The sequence below is a fragment of the Trifolium pratense genome, linkage group LG7 (assembly GCF_020283565.1).
Source record: "Trifolium pratense cultivar HEN17-A07 linkage group LG7, ARS_RC_1.1, whole genome shotgun sequence".
In the NCBI taxonomy this organism is placed as follows: Eukaryota; Viridiplantae; Streptophyta; class Magnoliopsida; order Fabales; family Fabaceae; genus Trifolium; species Trifolium pratense.
Window position 1 is genome coordinate 43,213,184 of NC_060065.1, and position 23,920 is coordinate 43,237,103.

Here is a 23,920-nt window from a genome sequence, read left to right on the forward strand (position 1 = left end):
CTATTAAAACATAAATCGGAGGCCTTACTATAGCGCTTTTGGGAAAAGCGCTGTTAAATCCTTGAACCAAAGTATACTATAATAGCGTTTTGTTAAAAACCGCTATTAAAGCCATAAACGCGCAGCTTTATAATAGCACTTCTGAAAAAGTGCTATTAAAGTTGATACCTTATAATAGCGCATTTTACGTAACCGCTATAGTAGATGAAATTCATAAATAAAAACCTGTCGTGGGTGGGTCTCGAACCCTTGACCCCTTGTTGCTAACAATAATAATATAATATATTAATTAAATAATAATTAAAAAAAAAAAACAGAGATCTATCAAATTTTCGCACTCCCAATCTCAATCCCACGATCTTCAAACCACTTCCAGCAAACATAGAACTCAAATCCTAGAAACAAAATCAACTTCTTCTAGCTTCTTTCAAACCATTCCTAGGAAACATTGAACTCAAACCATAGATTCGAAATCAATCGTCTTCTAGCTTCAAACTTAAAGGATCGAACTTCGATAGAAATCGTTCCTCTATAATCAAACTCAGAGCAATCAGAACTCAGAGAAATCGAAGTTAGAGCAATCGTTTCCCATTAATCGTTCCTCTTCTCCAATCACACTCATCTTCTCCAATCACCCTCGTCAATCCTAATATCCAAGAACCCAGAAACCACTGTGAACCCTATCCCATAACCCATAAATTCTCTTCGTCGCCGTGCTCTTACAACTCAAATTGTTGTCATTAAGGTATGCTTAGGGATAAGTTACAGTATATGTTGGATATAGCTCACATTATAGAAGTTTGAGAAAATTGAATTTGCAAAATTGATTTAATTTAGTAGACAAAGTTGTTTTTGAGTGTTGGCTATTTGGATGTGATTTTTTCAACTGCAGTGCTGGTGTTGTTGAACATGTTTAGTGGAAAATATTAAATTGTGATTTTTAATTGCACTTATCTTTAGTTCATTGTTCCATATCAGGCTAGTAGATTTTTAATTCCACTTCTGGTTGTTCCATATCAGGCTAGTAGATTTTTAATTGCACTTATCTTTAGTTCATTGGATTGTTTGGCAGGGTGGGGGGGTAGGATTGATTTTTCTGCTTTAGGCTGCTCATACATATTTGATATTTTAGGTGTTGGGGACTTTCATCACTGAATGGGATGAGAGAAAGGCTAACTGTGATATACTACTTTCAACAAAGGAGTCTGCACAAATGTATGCAGAACGTCTGGCAGAGCTTGCTGTTCATTTAGGCTTTGATGGGTGGCTAATATATATTTCTTCATCTCTCTGTACTTATAAAGTTTCTATTCTTGAGCCCTATGTTCAATTGCAGATTTCTTTGAATTTTTTAGCTCTGACTACTGCAGGATGCCTCTTCTTCCTCCACTTTTGCTCTTTGTGGTATGTTACTACAATTGATTTAGGGTTTTAGGTGATTGGTTTGTGGTTTGTTACTACAATTAATTTAGGGTTTAAAGCGATTGTTTTGTATTTGTGGTTTGTTATTTTTCATATTTGGACTAGTGAGCCTATTATGCCCATCATGTGTATTGAACTTCATATTTACAAAGAATATATTTGATATATATTAGAATTAGAACTTTAGAAAAAGATGCTTTGAAATCAAATTAAATGGAGGATAAGACCATGCTTACCATTTAGTCAAAAAAAAAAAAAAGACTATGCCTACAATGTTTGATTTCTTATCATGCTTTAGAAGTTGTGAATTTGGCAAACAAAATCTTCAAGCTGTGATGCTTAGTGTTTTAGCTACAGCTGTTCTATATTTTTGTGTTGCTACAATTTTTTGATGTGTAGCTACTGCCTGTGTTTTTTTGCTATTCGGACTGCATTAGAGTTTTGTATTGGATTTGTTTTTGTAGCTTTAGAGAGGGGTGTTAGGAAATCGTTTCATAAAACACTTTTATAAACGCAGCGGAATTTTAAAATTAAGATTTCCCATCAATGGATTCTTGTGAATGAGCATGATCAGGTCTAGAATATTACCTTTGAAGAACAAAACTGTGGCCGCCTTTATCGATCACAAGCACCGCACTTGCAGCACCTCCACTTAGTCCACACGAACAGAAACCTTCAATCTCACAGTGCTAGCTGTTCTTGGATGAAGGCTGAGGGAATTTTGTGCGGTTTAGGGTTTAGAGAAATTCAGAATTTTCTAAACTCAGTTAGGGTTTCAAAAAGTGTAACTTCTGAACTTCATAAGGCTCTATTTATAGAGTTTCTTATGAGGTCTTTAGTTTACACGAAATTGGGCTTCTCAAGCCCAATAACCGTTTTTCACTAACTGCACCCCCACAATAAGTCTTACTTATTTTTCCCTTCTTAACTGTCCTTATGTGTGTGACCCTGTAGGTTCTTATGACGTTGGCAATAATATTAATCGTAATATTATAAACAGTGAGCGGTATCTAGCAACACATCACTGTTACCCAAGTCATAAGAATGTCACGTGATCTGACTAACCTTTCCGTGATAAATATCTTGTGCACAATTACCCTTTTGTCCTCATGTCTATATTGAACACAAGGCATAGTATGTCATCCTTGTCTAGTTCAATATTGGGCCCATAGACATATCTCCCGTTATGTAGGAGGGACAAATTCCATCTAGGTCACTCATGTCCCTCAGCATGATTCGTGGGATACCCATCAACCATCTTTATAATTATCCAGTTACGGATAACGTTTGAATGACAACAAGGTATTACACTCCTGCATCTAGGGTACATAGTGGTTTCAGGTCGAAGGGTGGAATACACCTTTTATCACTATGAGAAAACTTATGACATTTCATAACACTCTATGTAGTATTCTCATGGTGGGTCAATCCGATATAAAGTTACCCTTAACATTTATATCTATGTGAAGACTTGATAACTCATTATCCATGATCAGTGAGATATGATCATCAGTCTACCAACATAATAGTCTTTATGCTTTATTGTTATCCCATTTCACAATAAAACTTGACTATGGATATGTTTAAGAATAGTGTTCTTATATTTAATGGAATCTCACGATTAAGTCATACTTAACGTTCCATAAGTGAACTGACTATTCTAGGGACTTTATCATTTTATCATATATAAAATAAATAAAGAAAAGCCTTTTATTTGATAAGTAAATTATTCAATACATCTATTATTCAATTATAAGTAATTGGCCTCTAGGGCTTACACCAACAATCTCCCACTAGCACTAGAGCCAATCAGGCATACTCCTAATACCTATGCCCCTAGTGTGGCCCTCATGCTTCGGCTGAGCAAGAGGCTTTGTAAGTGGATCAGCAGCATTGTCAAGTGTTGGTACTCTGCATATTTTCACATCTCCTCTATCAATTATTTCTCGAATAAGATGATAGCGCCTGAGTATGTGTTTGGACTTTTGGTGAGATCTAGGTTCCTTAGCTTGTGCGATTGCACCATTGTTGTCACAAAATAATTCAATGGGATCCACAATACTAGGGAATATACCAAGTTCAGTAATGAACTTCTTTATCCAAACAGCTTCCTTTGCTGCATTTGATGCAGCGATGTACTCAGCTTCGGTTGTAGAATCAGCAACTGTATCTTGCTTTGAACTCTTCCAGCTCACAGCGCCACCATTTATGCAAAACACATAGCCTGATTGCGACCTAAAGTCATCCCTATCTGTTTGGAAGCTAGCATCAGTGTAACCAATTACATTTAGCTCTTCTTGGCCTCCATATATTAGGAATGAGTCTTTAGTCCTCCTTAAGTATTTAAGGATGTTCTTGACAGCCACCCAATGAGCCTCACCAGGATCAGACTGATAACGGCTTGTTGCGCTTAAGGCATATGAAACATCTGGTCGAGTACATATCATGGCATACATGATAGATCCTATATCCGATGCATAAGGGATCTTACTCATGCGGTCTCTTTCTTCTTTAGATGAAGGAGACTGTGTCTTTGAAAGACATAGGCCATGTTGCATAGGAATGAATCCTTTCTTGGAATCATGCATATTAAAGCGTCTTAACACTTTATCTATGTATGTACTCTGGCTCAGGCCAAGCAGTTTTTGTGATCTATCTCTATAGATTCTTATTCCTAATATATAGGCTGCTTCACCCAGATCTTTCATAGAAAAGCAATTCCCTAACCAAGTTTTAATTTGTTGCAAGGTAGGGATGTCGTTTCCTATTAGTAATATGTCATCTACATATAATACTAGGAATGCGACTATGCTCCCACTAACCTTCTTGTAAACACAAGGCTCATCTTCATTTTGAATGAATCCGTACTGTTTTACAGTTTCATCAAAACGAAGATTCCAACTTCTGGAAGCTTGCTTCAATCCGTAGATTGATCGCTGTAATTTGCATATCTTTTTGGCTTCTCCTGGAATGCAAAAGCCTTCAGGTTGTGTCATATACACATCCTCAAGGAGACTCCCATTAAGGAAGGCAGTTTTTACATCCATCTGCCAGATTTCATAATCATAGTATGCAGCGATGGCAAGTAAGATCCGAATGGATTTGATCATCGCAACTGGTGAAAATGTTTCATCATAGTCTACCCCATGAATTTGTTTGAAACCTTTAGCAACCAATCGCGCTTTGTAGGTCTGTACCTTTCCATCCATGTCAGTCTTCTTCTTGAAGACCCACTTGCATCCTATGGGTTTAATCCCATCAGGAGCTTCCACCAAGTTCCAAACTTGATTTGTGTACATGGAATCCATTTCAGATTTCATGGCTTCAAGCCACTTCTCAGATTCAGGGCCAGTGATGGCCTCTTGGTAAGTCACAGGCTCATCTTGATCCATGAGTAATACATCGCCTTGTTCCGATATGAAATATCCATATCTTTCAGGTTCTTGACGTATCCTGTTGGACCTACGTGGTTCTTGTGTTACATGAGCAGGATTTTCTGTCACAACATCTTGTGCATCCTGCTCTTGTTCCTCCATTGGTGTGTCACTACTTTGTGGATCGTGAATTTCTTCAAGATCTACTTTCCTCCCACTGATTCCTTTGGAAACAAAGTCCTTTTCTAGGAATACTCCTGTTCGAGCGACAAACACTTTGCCCTCAGAAGGATTGTAGAAGTGATATCCTTTTGTTTCTTTTGGATATCCCACAAAGAAGCACTTGTCAGATTTAGGTTCAAGTTTAGTAGAAATTTGACGTTTTACATAAACTTCGCAACCCCAAATCTTTAAGTAAGACATATGTGGTCTCTTGCCACTCCATATCTCATATGGTGTCTTTTCAACCGTTTTAGAAGGAACACGGTTAAGTGTATAAGCTGTTGAAGCAAAATCCTTTTTGATATGTGTTTTAATGACAACAAACCTTATGGAATAAATGTTAAGTTTTATGAATGGTGATCTACTGATGGTTGCACTTGAGTTTTTGTTTAAAGACAGATAATGATAAAAGTGGACGAGCTAGATGCCACTCACATCAACAAGTGCATTTTATATACTCAAACAATGAAAGAATTGGAGTATCATCAGATAATTACAACAATAGTATCACAAGCTTCATGAAGATTTTTAAAGACTGTTGTTTGAATCATACGAGGATTCATCGAACGTTCAAGCAAGAAAGTGAACTTCATGGTTAATAGTCTTCATCTTCACCACAAGGTTTACAATGGGAATTAAATATTCAAGGAAGATTAAGAGGATCGTAGTTGAAGAATCAAGATGGAAAAACCTGCATCACAAGCTACAAAAGAATATATTTGATGTTGTGTGACAAAACTTATATTGAGTTTTGTACTACATGCTTTGAAGAATTACAATTGCAATTAATATCAAAAGGAATGATGCATGTACGAAAGATCGTCAAAAGCTACTCAAAGTATCATCCTACCAAAGCTTGTCAAGATGACAATGTTTGAGAATAATCTTCCACGATGTTTTCAAAAGAGCTTATGCACAATGCATAAAAGTTTAATCATTCTCAATGATGAGTACACTCACGCCTCCACTAAATAATCTTAAAGATACTCATTGAACAAACAACAATGTGTGCAAAACGTCAAAGAAGAATTATGGGAAGTTTGCAACAACAAAAGAATTCAAAGTTGATTGACCAAAGAAGATATTATCTTCTCATAAAGAAAAGAAATATTATCAACTCTTATGAAACAATGTTCTCATCATGAACATGTTTATTTTCCTCAAGAGCATTCATATCAGTTCAGCACAATTACAAGAATCAACTTTGAAGAAGAAATCATTTCAAAGGTTGAATTATTTATAAGTCAGTAGAACGTTCTCAGAACGGTCTCCCAAGTTTGCGTGTTCAAGGATAATCACTTTTCATAAGTCAACTTGGTACAAGACAAGAAAGAACTTTTAAGTTGGACTTATTAAAGGATCATAACAGTGCAAATAAGTCATTTAAGGTAAAGAATTAATTTTGGTTCTTGAGCTTACTCGAATAAGCTTCTTTAAGGAATAATAACTTCACATCTTGCAACAAGGCTTTATGTTCTCCAAGAACATCATTAAAGAAGTTAATCTAGACCAATGAGAACTCAGCAACAAGTACATACAGCTTGCATAGAAGTTTCACATCTGATCCAAGTACAAGCTTATGACATGGGTGGCTACATTCTCCCATAAAAGAGTACTTATCTCACTATTCATGTGTCCTTTGAAGGACAAGTGAACAGTGGCTACTCTATGCCTTTGATGAAGAGTTTACAGCTGTTTGACAACTTGCAACAACTTGCAACAGCTATATTTTCGTTGGACCTTATCCACACCATCTCAGAGAATGGTCTCCAACGTCCTGGAGAATGATCTCCCAGTTTCTGCACTTAGGTGGCAATCTTATCCAAATGAATTCAAATCTTATTTTCCCACATGGGAAATACATTTGCAAAGGATATACACTCAGAGACAACTCATTGACAGTTGGTGGAAGAATATTTCTGACCAACAAGTACAATGTGACAGTCAGAGACCATTGGAAGAATGATCTCCTGAAGCATCTAAAGGACAGATTCACATGGACTGTTTTGTTTCTCTCACAACAGCTATTTCTATACTCTCAACGGTTATAATTGATGTTCAAACTACAGAGGGACATCTCCATCTATAAATAGCATGGTTGGTTGCACAAGAAGAGCAAGAGTTCAAGCTACAAATCATAAAACACTTGTTTTTGTCTACAAGTCATAAAACTCTTCTACACTCAAAGATCTTCATTCTCATCTATACTTCTGGTATATTGAGTGTTTTTATTTGCTTCTCAAACTAACCTTTGAGTTTCAACAAAGCAAATATCTTAAGAGACCACTTTGGTACACAACTCACTTTTAAGTGGTTGTATCTTTGTCTCTTCTTTTTCACTCATACTCCAAGCTCTCTAGAAAAATAGGATCTATATTTCATGAGTATTGTGAGTGTAATTCATTTGTAAGCTTCACAACCGGTTAGGTGTGATTAAAAGCTTAGATCCAAGAAACCATTGATAAATCCTTAGGATTCTCTCAAATCAATTGGGTATAATTGATTGAGGTTACCTTGTAAAGGTAGAGCAGCTGGTTATAGCTGGTTACTTTGTGATCTTGGTTTAGATCATAAAGGGTCTTTGATCTGGGCTTAGATCAAAGGGAAGTTTCTGTAATCTTGGTCTAGATTATAGTGGATAATCTCACGCAAGTGGGGACTGGAGTAGCCCATACTATTAAGGGGTGAACCAGGATAAATTCTTTGTGTGATTCTCTCTTCCCTCACTCTTTTATTTGTGCAAACACTAACTCACACAAATCACTTTATTGCACTTACATTCAAGGAGAACGTTCTCCGGTTAGTCTAACCATTTACTATCACAGTGTGTTATTGTGTTTAAATTGTTTTGCAGTTAAATTTTAAAAGGTCACAATTCAAACCCCCCTTTCTTGTGACAAACATTGTTACTTCAATTGGTATCAGAGCACTACCTCTAAAAGCTAAGCATCTAACAAGTGCTTGAGGAAAAGATTCAGGAAGGAAGTAATGTCTAAACCTGCAAATCAAGAGGAAAAAGAAAGCACGTGTCTAATGGTAAATGAAGAGGTAACAAATTCTAAACCTTGTTTTTTATGTATAGAAAGGGATGTTGAATTTGATAGTCTTCTAAAAGACTCAATCTGTTTATAAAAAAAAAAATGTACATTTTTAGAAAATCAATTGTTTAAGATAAAGAAAGAAAATGAGAAACTACAAATCTTGAATGATAAATATTTTAAAACTATTCAAGAATTGCAATACTCTCATTTGAAAATGTTTGAACAACAAAATATTAGTAATGAGAAACAATTCTCAAATCAACTTCCAAAATGTTCTAAAATCCATGAAGAGATTGTTGTTTTGAAAGAAAATGTTTTAGATTTGAAAAATGACACAACAAGGTTTATAAATTCTATACGAACTTTTCAAAACATAAAGGAATTACAAGTAGTAACTTTTGGAAAAACTAGTTTAGGTTGTAAAACTTTTCAAAAACAAGAGCCATCTGAGAATTTTATTGCTCATCATAAAGATCAAAAAATACAAAGATACAAATGCTCATATTGTTGGAAATATGATCATATTGAATCCTTTTGTTTTAAGAAAAAATTCAAAAGAAAAGAACATTCTCAGAACATTCTACAAAGACATTCTTACTCCAAAACTTCCTATAAGAGATCAACTTATTATCATAAGAAGAAATCCTATAAGAAGAATAACACTAACCTCCAAGGACCCAAATCATTATGGGTACCAAAATCATTACTAACTTGTGTTGCAGGAATGTTTCCAAGTAATCAAGAAAAAATTTTGAAGCTTGGAAAAGTAATACTCAATGAGTATGACTTTAGAAAGACAATATTTCCTCATATTTAAAAAGGAGTAACGGTGAATCTGCGGCCTTTGGAATCATTGACCAAAATCAAACCAAAGGTACATGTATCATTAGTAAAATTATTTTTGCATAAATTAAAGATGATTGATATGGTTAAAACTCAAACACATAACTTCTCTACATGTTATCAAAATTAAAATTGAAGTTATTTCACATTCATTCTTCTGATCATGATCTTTCTTTTAAAAATCTTTGTTTATATAATTAGATGAATTTTAAAACCAAATCATGTTTTCATGTGTTTTGAAAAAGACAAACGATTTTGGCATAAAAAGAGTTTGTCAAGTAAGTATGAAAACTATAGCAAATTTATTCAAATTTGGTCTAGTAAGATATTTTTCAAACAAACTGATTGAGAAAAGGATTAAGTTTATGAAACTTGTATTTATTATGACAAGAGTAGTGTTCATTTCAAAAATTCTTTTTCAACCATAAATTCTTGAAACTACTTTATACTAATTTATTTTGTCTTTTCTAAACTACAAGTCTTATGACTTTGTAATACTTGAGAATTTATTCAAAGATTCACTTGGAATTTATTTTTAACGCATAAGAGTGATGTCTTCTATACCTTTTGAGCTCTTTGAAAAATGATTCAAATTTTAATCTCAAAAGTCATTTTGTATAAATAGTGATCATGAGGAGATTTTGAAAAACCTTCTTTCAAAACATGTTTTGATCAAAATAAGTATTTCACTTTATTTTTCTTGCTTTAAAACTCTACAAAAGTATAGTTGTTATAGATAAAAAATAATTGATTGAAATATTTTTAATCTAGACTTGAAAAACACTTTTGAAAGAAACCATATATATTGCATGCTATGTTTTTGAATCATGTTTCTATCTTGAGTAAAATCCATGCCATTTTAAAAATATAGAAATTCAATCATATCATAATTTTATATTAATTATATTTTTTACATAGTAAAGAAAACATTGAGAAAATTGTTTTAACATAACAAAAGCATAGTTTTAGGGATACTACCCTCTTTACATTCACTAAAGATTATAGAATATACAATCTCAAAACTCATATTTGAAAAACAAATGCATATTATTTTTGATGAGTCAAACAATAAGATAAGACATGTTAATGGTGTTAATATATTATAATATCATATCTCCATATTTTAATAACCTTCTCCATTGGAAATGGTATTGGTACAACACTTTGAAATTTTGAAGAAATTAATTAATCATGGAGATGTTTAATGCTTTTGGTACTTAAATGAAAGAATCTTCCTCGTCAACTCTCAAGAAGGAAATGATCAAATCTTGCATTATCTTTGACTTTGAAAATGTTTTTCATATATATACATATATATATAAAAAGGAGAATAATTTGAAAAAGAAAGTAACTTGAATGAGTCACTTGAAGTTGTGTTCCAGCAGATCATTCTAAGAATGTTCTCCCTACCAAAACAAAGAAGTTTTACTTGAAGATAACCAATTTCATTCCTACCCTTCTTTTACCTTTGCATCTCATTGATTTTACCATTGACATTAATCTTGGATTAATCTCTTTTCAAATCTTTGCTATGACATTTGAAGGTTTTACTTTTACAACCTACCCGATTAACCAATCACTCTTTTCACCATTGGTGAATTCTACCCAAGAATCTTTAGAATCTTTTTTATCAGTTTTGAACTTTTAAAGGAATTGGTTAAAAACACTATTGATGGAATGAGAACTAAATTTTCTTTTGAATAAAGTAAAAGATGAATATACATATGGATGTCATTCTTGAAAAATCACAACGTTCTTAAGGAAAATCAAATGGTGATGAAATCACAATGTTTCTGGCTACAACATTGTGTCATGAGTAAATTGTTCTAAAAATTAAGGTCCTAGTCATCCATATTACCTAAAGTTACTCTACAAGGATGATATTTCTTAGAGAATATCTAAGAGGATGAATTTACTCAACATTGGAGAATGCATTAAAGGATAAATCTTCTCTCCTCAATCATCAATCAAGGGTCCTCTATTTACAATGATGAGCATATGGTGGAATTACAAAATAATTAAAGATTCTCTCATTATTGAATCTCACTTGAGGAAATCCATCTAATGAGGTACACTTTTGAATCTTAGAACATTTGCATCATAATAAGCTTGAATATCTTTATGCAATGTTAGTATGTGATTGATTGGATAATCTTGATATCTATAATGCATCATGAATTTTCTCCATGCATATATATAACTTTAAAGCTTAAATGATACATCATTTTTTGTCATGATTTGTATATGCATATGCTAAATTCATAGCTTAAATGCAATAAGTTTTGCAATCTTGATTCACACATACTATGATTTCTGTTCACACATTGCAAAATTATCTCTTTAAATTATCATGATAAGTGAGAAATGAATAAACATCATTGTTGTGCAAAATCACCTTTTAAACCCTTATAAGCAATACTATTTCAAAAAGATTATACTTATATTGCTATCTAAATTTTGTTGTTTTACCAAGTTAGATTTTCTCCATATACTTGGTCATTTTTTTTTTTTTAAATGATCAGTTTTTATTTTGACTTGCCAAAAGACAATTAAATTAACACTTGTCCAATTTCTTTTTTTTTTTTCTTTGTCTTGAGAAAAATGTTTTAAAAAATTGGTGCATTAATTACATCGTTGATTAATATTTTTTTAAGTGCAAGACATGTTATGTGCTTAATGAAAACTTATTCTTAATAATCAATGAATAATTTTTGGAGTTAGTCTCTTAATTATCCTTCATGATAGGCCAAAAATTTTAAAACAATAAAAATGACAAAAACTCATGATAATCAATTGTATATGTCGTATTTCGTTATTACATAAGCTTGACTGATAGTACACCTTTTATGAAAAATATTATTTCTACAAGTCTTATGTATGAACACTTATCTCAATATAAAGCTTTGGATGAAACCATTTTTGTTACACATCTTGATTTATATATATATATATTTTGCTTGATGCAAGTGTAACTTATTGAATATGGTTTTCAAAAAATTGAGACTTTGATATGGCTTTATCTAAAGATCATTCTTCAATGATTTTACATGAATATCCATTTTTTGTTGGATTTTTCTTTGAAGGATTTTAACAAAAGACCAAATGACCGGTCTTCATGAGAATAACTTATGTTTCTACTCTCCATAAGATTACAATTTGGTCTAAGAAGAAAAATTGTTACACATTATCTTTTTAAACTCACAATTTGACTATTTCTTAACATCAAAGTGTTGATTTTAATGTTTGATCATATTTCTAGACTTGTGTGTTATGTTGTCAAAGTTGACACGTGAACAAACTTTTTTTTTACAAATAATAATTCTTTCAATATTTTGCTTTGAAAAATAATCATCTTCAATGTGAGAATATTCAAAAAAGAGAGAAATCGTTTTTGACATGTTTTCAATTTACTCTGATTTCACAGCTTCCTAATATGCGTCATTTTCTTTCTAATTTTAAAAGTTCATGGACAATTTTCAAATAATCTTTTATTCTTTAAATAACTACAACATAGTCTTGTTCATCATTTTTAGAATAATCATGTTTTAAAGGAAATGTTACCTCTACCCAAGAAATTGAAACATTTGGAGAATATCTATCTCATAAAACTTAGGGGGAGTTTTCTAAATTTTAAAATGTGTGTTTCTTTACAACTTTCATTGTTATTAAGATCAAAACCACTTTTTCTAAAAATCGAGAATGTATAGCATCTATTTTTTTAAAAAAATAAAAATCAATTGCTTGCATGTGTTTACATATAATATAATCATTATTCATGTTATGATTGAAATATTGATTGAAAAAATTATTAATCATCGTACATGATATGTGCTTTAATGCTTAAATGCAAACTTGATAAGTTTGATATGTGAAAGAACTTCCCAATTATCTGATTTCTATATGCAATATATTCTTACTTTTGATCTCTATCATTGCACTTCAAATTTCATACTATTTTTAATACTTTTTGATAGATGACAAAAGGGGGAGAGATATATATGATGGGAGAGAAATGTGAGATGGAACTAATCAATGAAGAATGTTATGAATTAACCTCTTGCATGTATTTAGGGGGAGTTTAATTAAAATGATAAACATTAAACTCTTGCATGTGTTTAGGGGGAGCTTAATTGCATATCTATGAACATTCTTGCATTTGTTATTATATCCATCCATAAAACATAAGATTTATTCAATAGGTTTGTCATCATCAAAAAGGGGGAGATTGTTGAAGCAAAATCCTTTTTGATATGTGTTTTAATGACAACAAACCTTATGGAATAAATGTTAAGTTTTATGAATGGTGATCTACTGATGGTTGCACTTGAGTTTTTGTTTAAAGACAGATAATGATAAAAGTGGACGAGCTAGATGCCACTCACATCAACAAGTGCATTTTATATACTCAAACAATGAAAGAATTGGAGTATCATCAGATAATTACAACAATAGTATCACAAGCTTCATGAAGATTTTTAAAGACTGTTGTTTGAATCATACGAGGATTCATCGAACGTTCAAGCAAGAAAGTGAACTTCATGGTTAATAGTCTTCATCTTCACCACAAGGTTTACAATGGGAATTAAATATTCAAGGAAGATTAAGAGGATCGTAGTTGAAGAATCAAGATGGAAAAACCTGCATCACAAGCTACAAAAGAATATATTTGATGTTGTGTGACAAAACTTATATTGAGTTTTGTACTACATGCTTTGAAGAATTACAATTGCAATTAATATCAAAAGGAATGATGCATGTACGAAAGATCGTCAAAAGCTACTCAAAGTATCATCCTACCAAAGCTTGTCAAGATGACAATGTTTGAGAATAATCTTCCACGATGTTTTCAAAAGAGCTTATGCACAATGCATAAAAGTTTAATCATTCTCAATGATGAGTACACTCACGCCTCCACTAAATAATCTTAAAGATACTCATTGAACAAACAACAATGTGTGCAAAACGTCAAAGAAGAATTATGGGAAGTTTGCAACAACAAAAGAATTCAAAGTTGATTGACCAAAGAAGATATTATCTTCTCATAAAGAAAAGAAATATTATCAACTCTTATGAAACAATGTTCTCATCATGAACATGTTTATTTTCCTCAAGAGCATTCATATCAGTTCAGCACAATTACAAGAATCAACTTTGAAGAAGAAATCATTTCAAAGGTTGAATTATTTATAAGTCAGTAGAACGTTCTCAGAACGGTCTCCCAAGTTTGCGTGTTCAAGGATAATCACTTTTCATAAGTCAACTTGGTACAAGACAAGAAAGAACTTTTAAGTTGGACTTATTAAAGGATCATAACAGTGCAAATAAGTCATTTAAGGTAAAGAATTAATTTTGGTTCTTGAGCTTACTCGAATAAGCTTCTTTAAGGAATAATAACTTCACATCTTGCAACAAGGCTTTATGTTCTCCAAGAACATCATTAAAGAAGTTAATCTAGACCAATGAGAACTCAGCAACAAGTACATACAGCTTGCATAGAAGTTTCACATCTGATCCAAGTACAAGCTTATGACATGGGTGGCTACATTCTCCCATAAAAGAGTACTTATCTCACTATTCATGTGTCCTTTGAAGGACAAGTGAACAGTGGCTACTCTATGCCTTTGATGAAGAGTTTACAGCTGTTTGACAACTTGCAACAACTTGCAACAGCTATATTTTCGTTGGACCTTATCCACACCATCTCAGAGAATGGTCTCCAACGTCCTGGAGAATGATCTCCCAGTTTCTGCACTTAGGTGGCAATCTTATCCAAATGAATTCAAATCTTATTTTCCCACATGGGAAATACATTTGCAAAGGATATACACTCAGAGACAACTCATTGACAGTTGGTGGAAGAATATTTCTGACCAACAAGTACAATGTGACAGTCAGAGACCATTGGAAGAATGATCTCCTGAAGCATCTAAAGGACAGATTCACATGGACTGTTTTGTTTCTCTCACAACAGCTATTTCTATACTCTCAACGGTTATAATTGATGTTCAAACTACAGAGGGACATCTCCATCTATAAATAGCATGGTTGGTTGCACAAGAAGAGCAAGAGTTCAAGCTACAAATCATAAAACACTTGTTTTTGTCTACAAGTCATAAAACTCTTCTACACTCAAAGATCTTCATTCTCATCTATACTTCTGGTATATTGAGTGTTTTTATTTGCTTCTCAAACTAACCTTTGAGTTTCAACAAAGCAAATATCTTAAGAGACCACTTTGGTACACAACTCACTTTTAAGTGGTTGTATCTTTGTCTCTTCTTTTTCACTCATACTCCAAGCTCTCTAGAAAAATAGGATCTATATTTCATGAGTATTGTGAGTGTAATTCATTTGTAAGCTTCACAACCGGTTAGGTGTGATTAAAAGCTTAGATCCAAGAAACCATTGATAAATCCTTAGGATTCTCTCAAATCAATTGGGTATAATTGATTGAGGTTACCTTGTAAAGGTAGAGCAGCTGGTTATAGCTGGTTACTTTGTGATCTTGGTTTAGATCATAAAGGGTCTTTGATCTGGGCTTAGATCAAAGGGAAGTTTCTGTAATCTTGGTCTAGATTATAGTGGATAATCTCACGCAAGTGGGGACTGGAGTAGCCCATACTATTAAGGGGTGAACCAGGATAAATTCTTTGTGTGATTCTCTCTTCCCTCACTCTTTTATTTGTGCAAACACTAACTCACACAAATCACTTTATTGCACTTACATTCAAGGAGAACGTTCTCCGGTTAGTCTAACCATTTACTATCATAGTGTGTTATTGTGTTTAAATTGTTTTGCAGTTAAATTTTAAAAGGTCACAATTCAAACCCCCCTTTCTTGTGACAAACATTGTTACTTCATAAGCTGCTGTTAATAGGGCGTGTCCCCAAAAGGAGTTTGGAAGATCAGCGTGACTCATCATAGACCGCACCATGTCCAACAAGGTTCGGTTTCTTCTCTCAGACACACCATTCCATTGTGGTGTTCCAGGAGGAGTGAGTTGGGATAAGATCCCACACTCTTTTAGATGGTCATCAAACTCTAGGCTTAAATACTCACCTCCTCGATCTGATCAAAGGATTTTGATTTTCTTTCCTAGTTGGTTTTGTACTTCATTTTTAAATTCTTTGAACTTTTCAAAGGATTCGGATTTATGCTTCATTAGATACACATATCCATATCTACTGTAGTCATCAGTAAATGTGATGAAGTATTGAAAACCTCCTCTAGCATGTGTGTTCAATGGTCCACATACATCAGTATGTATGAGAGCCAAAAGATCACTTGCCCTTTCACCTTTACCAGTGAATGGGGTCTTTGTCATTTTTCCCAATAAGCAAGATCTGCATGTTTCAAAAGATTCATAATCAAATGAATCCAAGAGCCCATCTTTATGGAGCTTGGAAATGCGTTTCTCATTTATATGGCCTAAACGACAGTGCCAAAGGTATGTAGGATTTAACTCATTAGGTTTAATCCTTTTTGTATCAATGTTATATATTGGCATTTCAAGATCAAGAATATATAATCCATTACTCATTTGTGCTGTGGCATAAAAAAATATCATTTAAATAAATGGAGCAACAATTGTTCTTTATTGTAAATGAAAAGCCAAGTTTATCCAAACAAGAAACAGAAATAATATTCCTGCTAATGGCAGGTACATAAAAACAGTTCTCTAACTGTATTATTAAACCAGAAGGTAAAGTCAAATTATAAACTCCTACAGCTAATGCGGCAACTCTTGCTCCATTTCCCACTCGTAGGTCAACTTCACCTTTAGCCAATCCTCTACTCCTTTGCAGCCCCTGCACATTAGTACAAATGTGAGAACCACATCCGGTATCTAATACCCATGTAGAAGAAGTAGATAAATTAATTTCAATAACAAAGATACCTGCTGAATTAGAGCTCTCTACTCCATTCTTTTTATCTTCCAGGTATTTTGGGCAGTTCCTCTTCCAATGTCCAGTCTTGTTACAGTGGAAGCACCTACCCTCCTTTGCAACTCCCCCAGTGGGCTTCAAGGCTTTAGGGGTAGGTTTGGGTTTGGCAACTTCCTTGCCCTTCCCTTTGACTCCCTTCCCTTTGTTGCCCTTCCCTTTGTTTCCATTGCCAATCATAAGAACATGGTTGGACTTCCCTTTTGTTTTCATATTCTGCTCAGCTTGCCTCAACATGCCTAGCAGTTGTGGCAGAGTCTTCTCCATGTCCGACATGGTGAAGTTCAGAACAAACTGATTAAAACTCTCCGGCAACGATTGCAAGATCAGATCAGTTGCAAGCTCATTTCCAAGTGGAAATCCCAATTTTTCTAAGTTCCCCACGTACCCAATCATCTTGAGCACATGTGGACTTACTAGAGATCCCTCAGATAGCTTGGCTGAAAACAGGGCTTTGGAAACCTCAAACCTCTCAATCCTGGCTTGCTCTTGATAGAGCGTTTTCAAGTGTTCGATCATATCGAACGCATTCATGTCCTCATGTTGCTTCTGAAGCTCAGAGGTCATGGTAGCCAGCATGAGGCACTTTGCATCCATGGCATCATCAAGACGCTTCTGATAAGCATCCCTTTGTGCCTTTGGAGCATTGGCGGCAGGTTCATCCTCAGGGTTAGGTTGGGGTTCCTCAATAGCATACAGCTTTTTCTCGTGCATGAGGACTATCCTCAAGTTACGATGCCAATCAAGAAAATTTGTCCCAGACAATTTCTCTTTGTCAAGAATGCTTCGCAAAATGTTGTTCGAAGTATTGGTGTTTGACATGGTGATCTACAATTATAAAAGTGAAAATATAAGTATTGAACAATTTTAATACACATTTAATTAGGCCTTTAATTAAACATGCTCTCTCACTATTTTACTCAAAACAAATGACCCTCGACATTTGATTCGGAAAATCCCGTTGGAAGATTTTCTAGTGAGAATGAGATCCATATTTCACTTCGTTTTAAGTCAGCGTTGGGCTGATTACACAAAACTTAGTTATTTAGGTAGGAAACTCCTTTCCAATTGTATCTCATACAACTCTCATATCCTTTCTATTGGGTGAATAACACTTATTCTAATCCATCACATGGAATAACCCAATACTTGCTTCTAAAGTTATATAATCTTATTATATTTTCTTTAGTTAAGTTAGACCCATTAAATAGCGATCGGATAAATAAATTACCTCACCGCAACTTATCAATATTGACAATGCACTTCGCGTTGGCAAAACCTACATTGATCGATATTGATCTTGAAGGGCGCTATTCGTTGGAAAGCAATAAAACTTAATATTAATTCCTTTGAGGGCTTTTATAATTAATTTGATCTCACCTTACCACGGCTTACATACAATGACGTCACTCCATTCATAACATGCATCAACATACATAATATAATAAAATGATATGGTTATGGCCCCTAGCGTAATTGTTCCCTCAAGCCATTGAGAGAACCTATGCTATATCTAAGAATGACCTATACTTCTCCAAGATAGATCTTCATTGATGTCCTTCCTGTCCTATTTGCTAATCTTATATTACATCACTACAAGAAACTCGTGTTCATACGAGGGAGTGAGATGAGAAAAGAATTTACATCAAGAAAATATAAGAGAGGCACGACACGCAGGCCGTATTTAAAATCCCAAATAAAACGAAAAAGAACTAAGGCCATAACCATTCATCATGCAACTTTAATAACAATAAACACACAATTTATTATTATTACATTAGTCCAATTAATAAAATACTATGATTGATCACCTTACGCAGAGTTAGCCGGTGGTTAGTGCTTTAGAAGTTGTGAATTTGGCAAACAAAATCTTCAAGCTGTGATGCTTAGTGTTTTAGCTACAGCTGTTCTATATTTTTGTGTTGCTACAATTTTTTGATGTGTAGCTACTGCCTGTGTTTTTTTGCTATTCGGACTGCATTAGAGTTTTGTATTGGATTTGTTTTTGTAGCTTTAGAGAGGGGTGTTAGGAAATCGTTTCATAAAACACTTTTATAAACGCAGCGGAATTTTAAAATTAAGATTTCCCATCAATGGATTCTTGTGAATGAGCATGATCAGGTCTAGAATATTACCTTTGAAGAACAAAACTGTGGCCGCCTTTATCGATCACAAGCACCGCACTTGCAGCACCTCCACTTAGTCCACACGAACAGAAACCTTCAATCTCACAGTGCTAGCTGTTCTTGGATGAAGGCTGAGGGAATTTTGTGCGGTTTAGGGTTTAGAGAAATTCAGAATTTTCTAAACTCAGTTAGGGTTTCAAAAAGTGTAACTTCTGAACTTCATAAGGCTCTATTTATAGAGTTTCTTATGAGGTCTTTAGTTTACACGAAATTGGGCTTCTCAAGCCCAATAACCGTTTTTCACTAACTGCACCCCCACAATAAGTCTTACTTATTTTTCCCTTCTTAACTGTCCTTATGTGTGTGACCCTGTAGGTTCTTATGACGTTGGCAATAATATTAATCGTAATATTATAAACAGTGAGCGGTATCTAGCAACACATCACTGTTACCCAAGTCATAGGAATGTCACGTGATCTGACTAACCTTTCCGTGATAAATATCTTGTGCACAATTACCCTTTTGTCCTCATGTCTATATTGAACACAAGGCATAGTATGTCATCCTTGTCTAGTTCAATATTGGGCCCATAGACATATCTCCCGTTATGTAGGAGGGACAAATTCCATCTAGGTCACTCATGTCCCTCAGCATGATTCGTGGGATACCCATCAACCATCTTTATAATTATCCAGTTACGGATAACGTTTGAATGACAACAAGGTATTACACTCCTGCATCTAGGGTACATAGTGGTTTCAGGTCGAAGGGTGGAATACACCTTTTATCACTATGAGAAAACTTATGACATTTCATAACACTCTATGTAGTATTCTCATGGTGGGTCAATCCGATATAAAGTTACCCTTAACATTTATATCTATGTGAAGACTTGATAACTCATTATCCATGATCAGTGAGATATGATCATCAGTCTACCAACATAATAGTCTTTATGCTTTATTGTTATCCCATTTCACAATAAAACTTGACTATGGATATGTTTAAGAATAGTGTTCTTATATTTAATGGAATCTCACGATTAAGTCATACTTAACGTTCCATAAGTGAACTGACTATTCTAGGGACTTTATCATTTTATCATATATAAAATAAATAAAGAAAAGCCTTTTATTTGATAAGTAAATTATTCAATACATCTATTATTCAATTATAAGTAATTGGCCTCTAGGGCTTACACCAACAAGGGGTACTTTGTTTGGATGTAGCTAGCTTTTTTTAGTGTGCCTTCTGTTTTTTTGTCTCCATCTTGGGCATTTGGTGCTAGAAATGTTGTATCTTTGGCTGGTTTTTGGTGCCTTACAATTTAGTTGTGTGGTTGGTGTTTGTGGTATGTATTGAGAATGGGTAGTTTTGGTTTGTTTGTGGTTGCCATATATTACAGCTGTGTTGACATCACTACTAGGATGTCGTCCTTTATGATTAGGTATGGTAACTAGCAGCTTTCTCAATTTTGTTGTTCTTGTTGTTGTTCGTCGAAGAGGCCTGCTATTACTTTCTTTTTGGGTGTTTTTTTGGTCCCTGTATATGCTTCTTCCGGTGCCTGCTGGTCGTTACTATGTGTGTTTTATTGGCCTTGCAGTGCTTCTGTTTTGAGGCACAGTGTATTTTGTGCTTTGTGAATTTGAGAATAAGCTTTGTTAATCAGATATATAGAAGTATACATCTTTTAGTTTTATGTGAAACTGTATTGGTGTGTGTGTGTTTCTAGATTCTTTCTTTGATATAAACTGTGATTCTTCTATAGAAAATCAAAAGATAGTTAAGATTAAGTGGTTACCAGGGAGCCGAAGAATGTTGGAATTGAATAGTATTAAGTATAATTGCTCTATTTTAAGTTTGAACAGGTACAATGTAAGAAACAAGATGGTGGCAGGTCTTGTCTTCTCTACTTTTCTTCTGTTTTGTGGTTTGCAAGTGTTATTTATTTACTTCATCTTACATTTGGCTTCAGGTATATCCTTGCTACTCTCGAGGTAAAATCCCCTTCTTTAGATTCATAATCAACTGGTTCTGTTATCATTTGCATTCTACCATGGTTGCTGCAATAGTAACCTCATTCTATTATTACAGTCATGAAGTGTAACAACCCGACTTTAATTAAAATAAGTAATATTAATTAGAAATGGTGATTGAAGTTACTCGAAGAATTATTGATCAAAGTATGAGATAGTTCAAAGGCATAAACATGTTTTAGTAATAAGTTGGAGGGTATAGTGGACAAGTATCATTACTAGTAAGACTAGTATTACAGGTATGTATTGGGAGGAAGCAAACATCAGTATAGTGAAGACCCATTCCCTTCTTTCTTCTCTGTCCGTTCATTCCCTTTCTTAACTCCACCCCACACAAAAATCCAAATCTCAACCAAAGAGAAATGCATGTGTAGCTTCAGATTCATTTGCCCTTCTTCATGAACTCACCTTTCCCTTGCTTTTCTCTCTCTCAGGCAACGTGATTCTCTCCTCTCCACACCTTGAACCAGTTTCATGTGCTCTCATGGCCAAAGGGTTGCATGTGTTGGAAACAATCTTAATCTGCTGGTTTTGAGTATTAAAAGCTAAGGTAAAATTAGTAATTTCAATTCCACTCTCTTTCCCTCTTTTTATGAACACTAAACTCACCCTTAAAGCCTTCACTCATTTGGGGTCAATTGCATGTACACATACTCTGTAAATTGGGGTAATTGAAAGTGTTAGGGAACTGATTGAAATGGAGAAAAGAATTGAAGGTCGGAGCTTGGAAGGACTGTTGATGGAACAAGAAAACAAGAGGAATTGCTTAAGTTGTGTAAAATCCGTATTTGGGACAGGGCTCCACTCAAACGGTAATAAATCTCTCTCTGTAACTCTGAACTTAGTGTGGTTTGTTTCTATGGATAGCTAACGAAATTATCTTCGTCTGGGTGTCGATTTGGTGGAATTCAGAGTTATATTGAGGTCTAGGCATGATTTCGAAGTGGAGGGTCTGAAGCTGAGTTTGTGCAGGAATATGGACTGTTCGTGAAGGCATGCTTTCGAATTTTGGCTTTATCAATGCTTAGCAATGCATTTAATGCTCTGTAATTCATATACTGATTAGTTTAAATGTAAATTATATTTGGATTTGAAGATATCCATTGTATTCTAGTAACTTGTAAAGAGATTTGAGTAACATATTTTCTAACCAATACTTTTGTATGGTACCTCTTCGAATGTCTTATGTGGTGTTTAATTATAATCAATGAAATTTGTTGGCTCTTTTTTTTTTTGTATTCAAGTATAGCCTAATAAAAAAAATGGATTTTTTTTTTTATTTTAAAAAAGACTTTTAATAGCGTTTATTCAAGAAAGCGTTATTATAGGTAGGTGCGGGCGCTATTAAAGCTAGTATATTTGAAGACTATAATAGCGCTTTATGCACGGGAGCTATTAAATATATGACCTATAATAGCTGTTTCACAATAAAGCGCTATTAAAGCTCTTTCCAAGAAAGCAGAAAACAACGTACGACAGCGGTTTTATAAATAAGCGCTATTAAATGTAGACAAATGATAGCGTTTTTAAGCGCTATTATAGGTACAGAACCTATAATAGCGGTATCAGTAATAGCGTTTTTAAGCGCTATTAAAAGTCAAAACAAGTGCTATTAAAGCCCCTTTTTTGTTGTAGTGCACAAATTTGTTTAAATTAATAATTTCTTCAAAAAAAAAGCGGGGGGGGGGGGGGGAGGGGGGGGAATATCTAAAGGAATTTCATAAGCTAATAATCTACACCTTAAATTTTTCTCCAATGTCATGACGTGACGTGATGAATATCTAAAAACTTATTCAAGTATAAATATCTTATTTAAGGTATTGTATCATCATCAATCGATATTAATTTCTTTTTGTACTTAATATTAGATTATTTAAGGTCTTATATCACAAGTAATATTACCTTACTATATAGTTATCATATACAATACTCGCCTTACGATGTCTATTTTTGTAAAGGTGAATAATTTTATAATGGGACTAATTTTGTACTTTACAATACTCGCCTTACGATAAAAAAATATCGCGGCAATGCCGCGACCCGTGCGAACGCACAGGTATTATACTAGTTTTATATAATTTTGATGACAATATTTACCTATTCATTGACATATATAGATTTGATTTTAATTTATTATTTTTTTGACCGAATTTGATTTTAATTTATAAAATTGTACTAAAAAAGTAGAACATAAAATAAATAATTGTAGTTGTGTCCACAAGCATGAAAAAAACACAAACAAACAATGTTGTTCCTAAAGGGCAAAAAAAGGGATGCCCTTTGAGATGCCATATATGTACGGTAAGGTTACTGCCAAGAGAAAAGGAAAGTAGATTGGAAGAAGTAAATCTAACCATCCATGTTATGTTGTTTCTTTCGAGCCAAGCAGAAACGATAGATAAAAAAAGACGTGTTAGTAGGGCGTGTCCTTCCGGAAAGGTAGGGTAAGATATTTCATGCACTAACAATGTTATGCTATAATAGATATGGATCGTCCGATTTTAAATCGACGGTCGAGATTGTTTTAATATATGAAATTGTATTTGTAATTTAGATTGTTCGATATCAAATGAATGGTTGGAATTATCTACAGCAAAAAACTATGTTAAATTATTACAGCAGGAAATGTGAAACCAAAAAATACAGCGGTGGCTAGTGAAAAAATTGATCAGTCTCGGTAAAGAGGTATTCTTGCATAGGCACAAGACATATAGACACAAATTTAGGCGCACACACATGAATTTAAAAAATTAAAAGAAAAATAAAATGGTCACATCAATCAATATCACTTTAATTATTTTTTCTTTAATTTTTATACATTGTTGTGAGTGTGCCTAAATGAAATTTATTTGTGCTTGTGCCTATGATAGAATTCCTCCCCGGTAAATATAACCCGCAATCTAACTGCTCTA

At 33.9% G+C, this 23,920-nt stretch overlaps 1 long non-coding RNA gene across 4 annotated transcripts; it reads left to right on the plus strand.

Annotated features, from left to right (window-relative positions):
• Positions 1–329: 329 nt before the first annotated feature.
• Positions 330–22,243, plus strand: LOC123895104. 4 transcript variants are annotated; one of them, XR_006804102.1, is made up of 5 exons: positions 330–745; positions 1,133–1,404; positions 20,841–20,969; positions 21,443–21,820; positions 21,921–22,243. It is a non-coding gene; the product is annotated as an uncharacterized LOC123895104 (long non-coding RNA). The 4 variants fall into 4 exon arrangements; XR_006804104.1 differs by lacking the exons at positions 330–745; positions 1,133–1,404; positions 20,841–20,969 and adding an exon at positions 20,976–21,247; XR_006804103.1 differs by lacking the exons at positions 330–745; positions 1,133–1,404; positions 20,841–20,969 and having other exon boundaries at positions 20,984–21,558; positions 21,687–21,820.
• Positions 22,244–23,920: the final 1,677 nt, after the last annotated feature.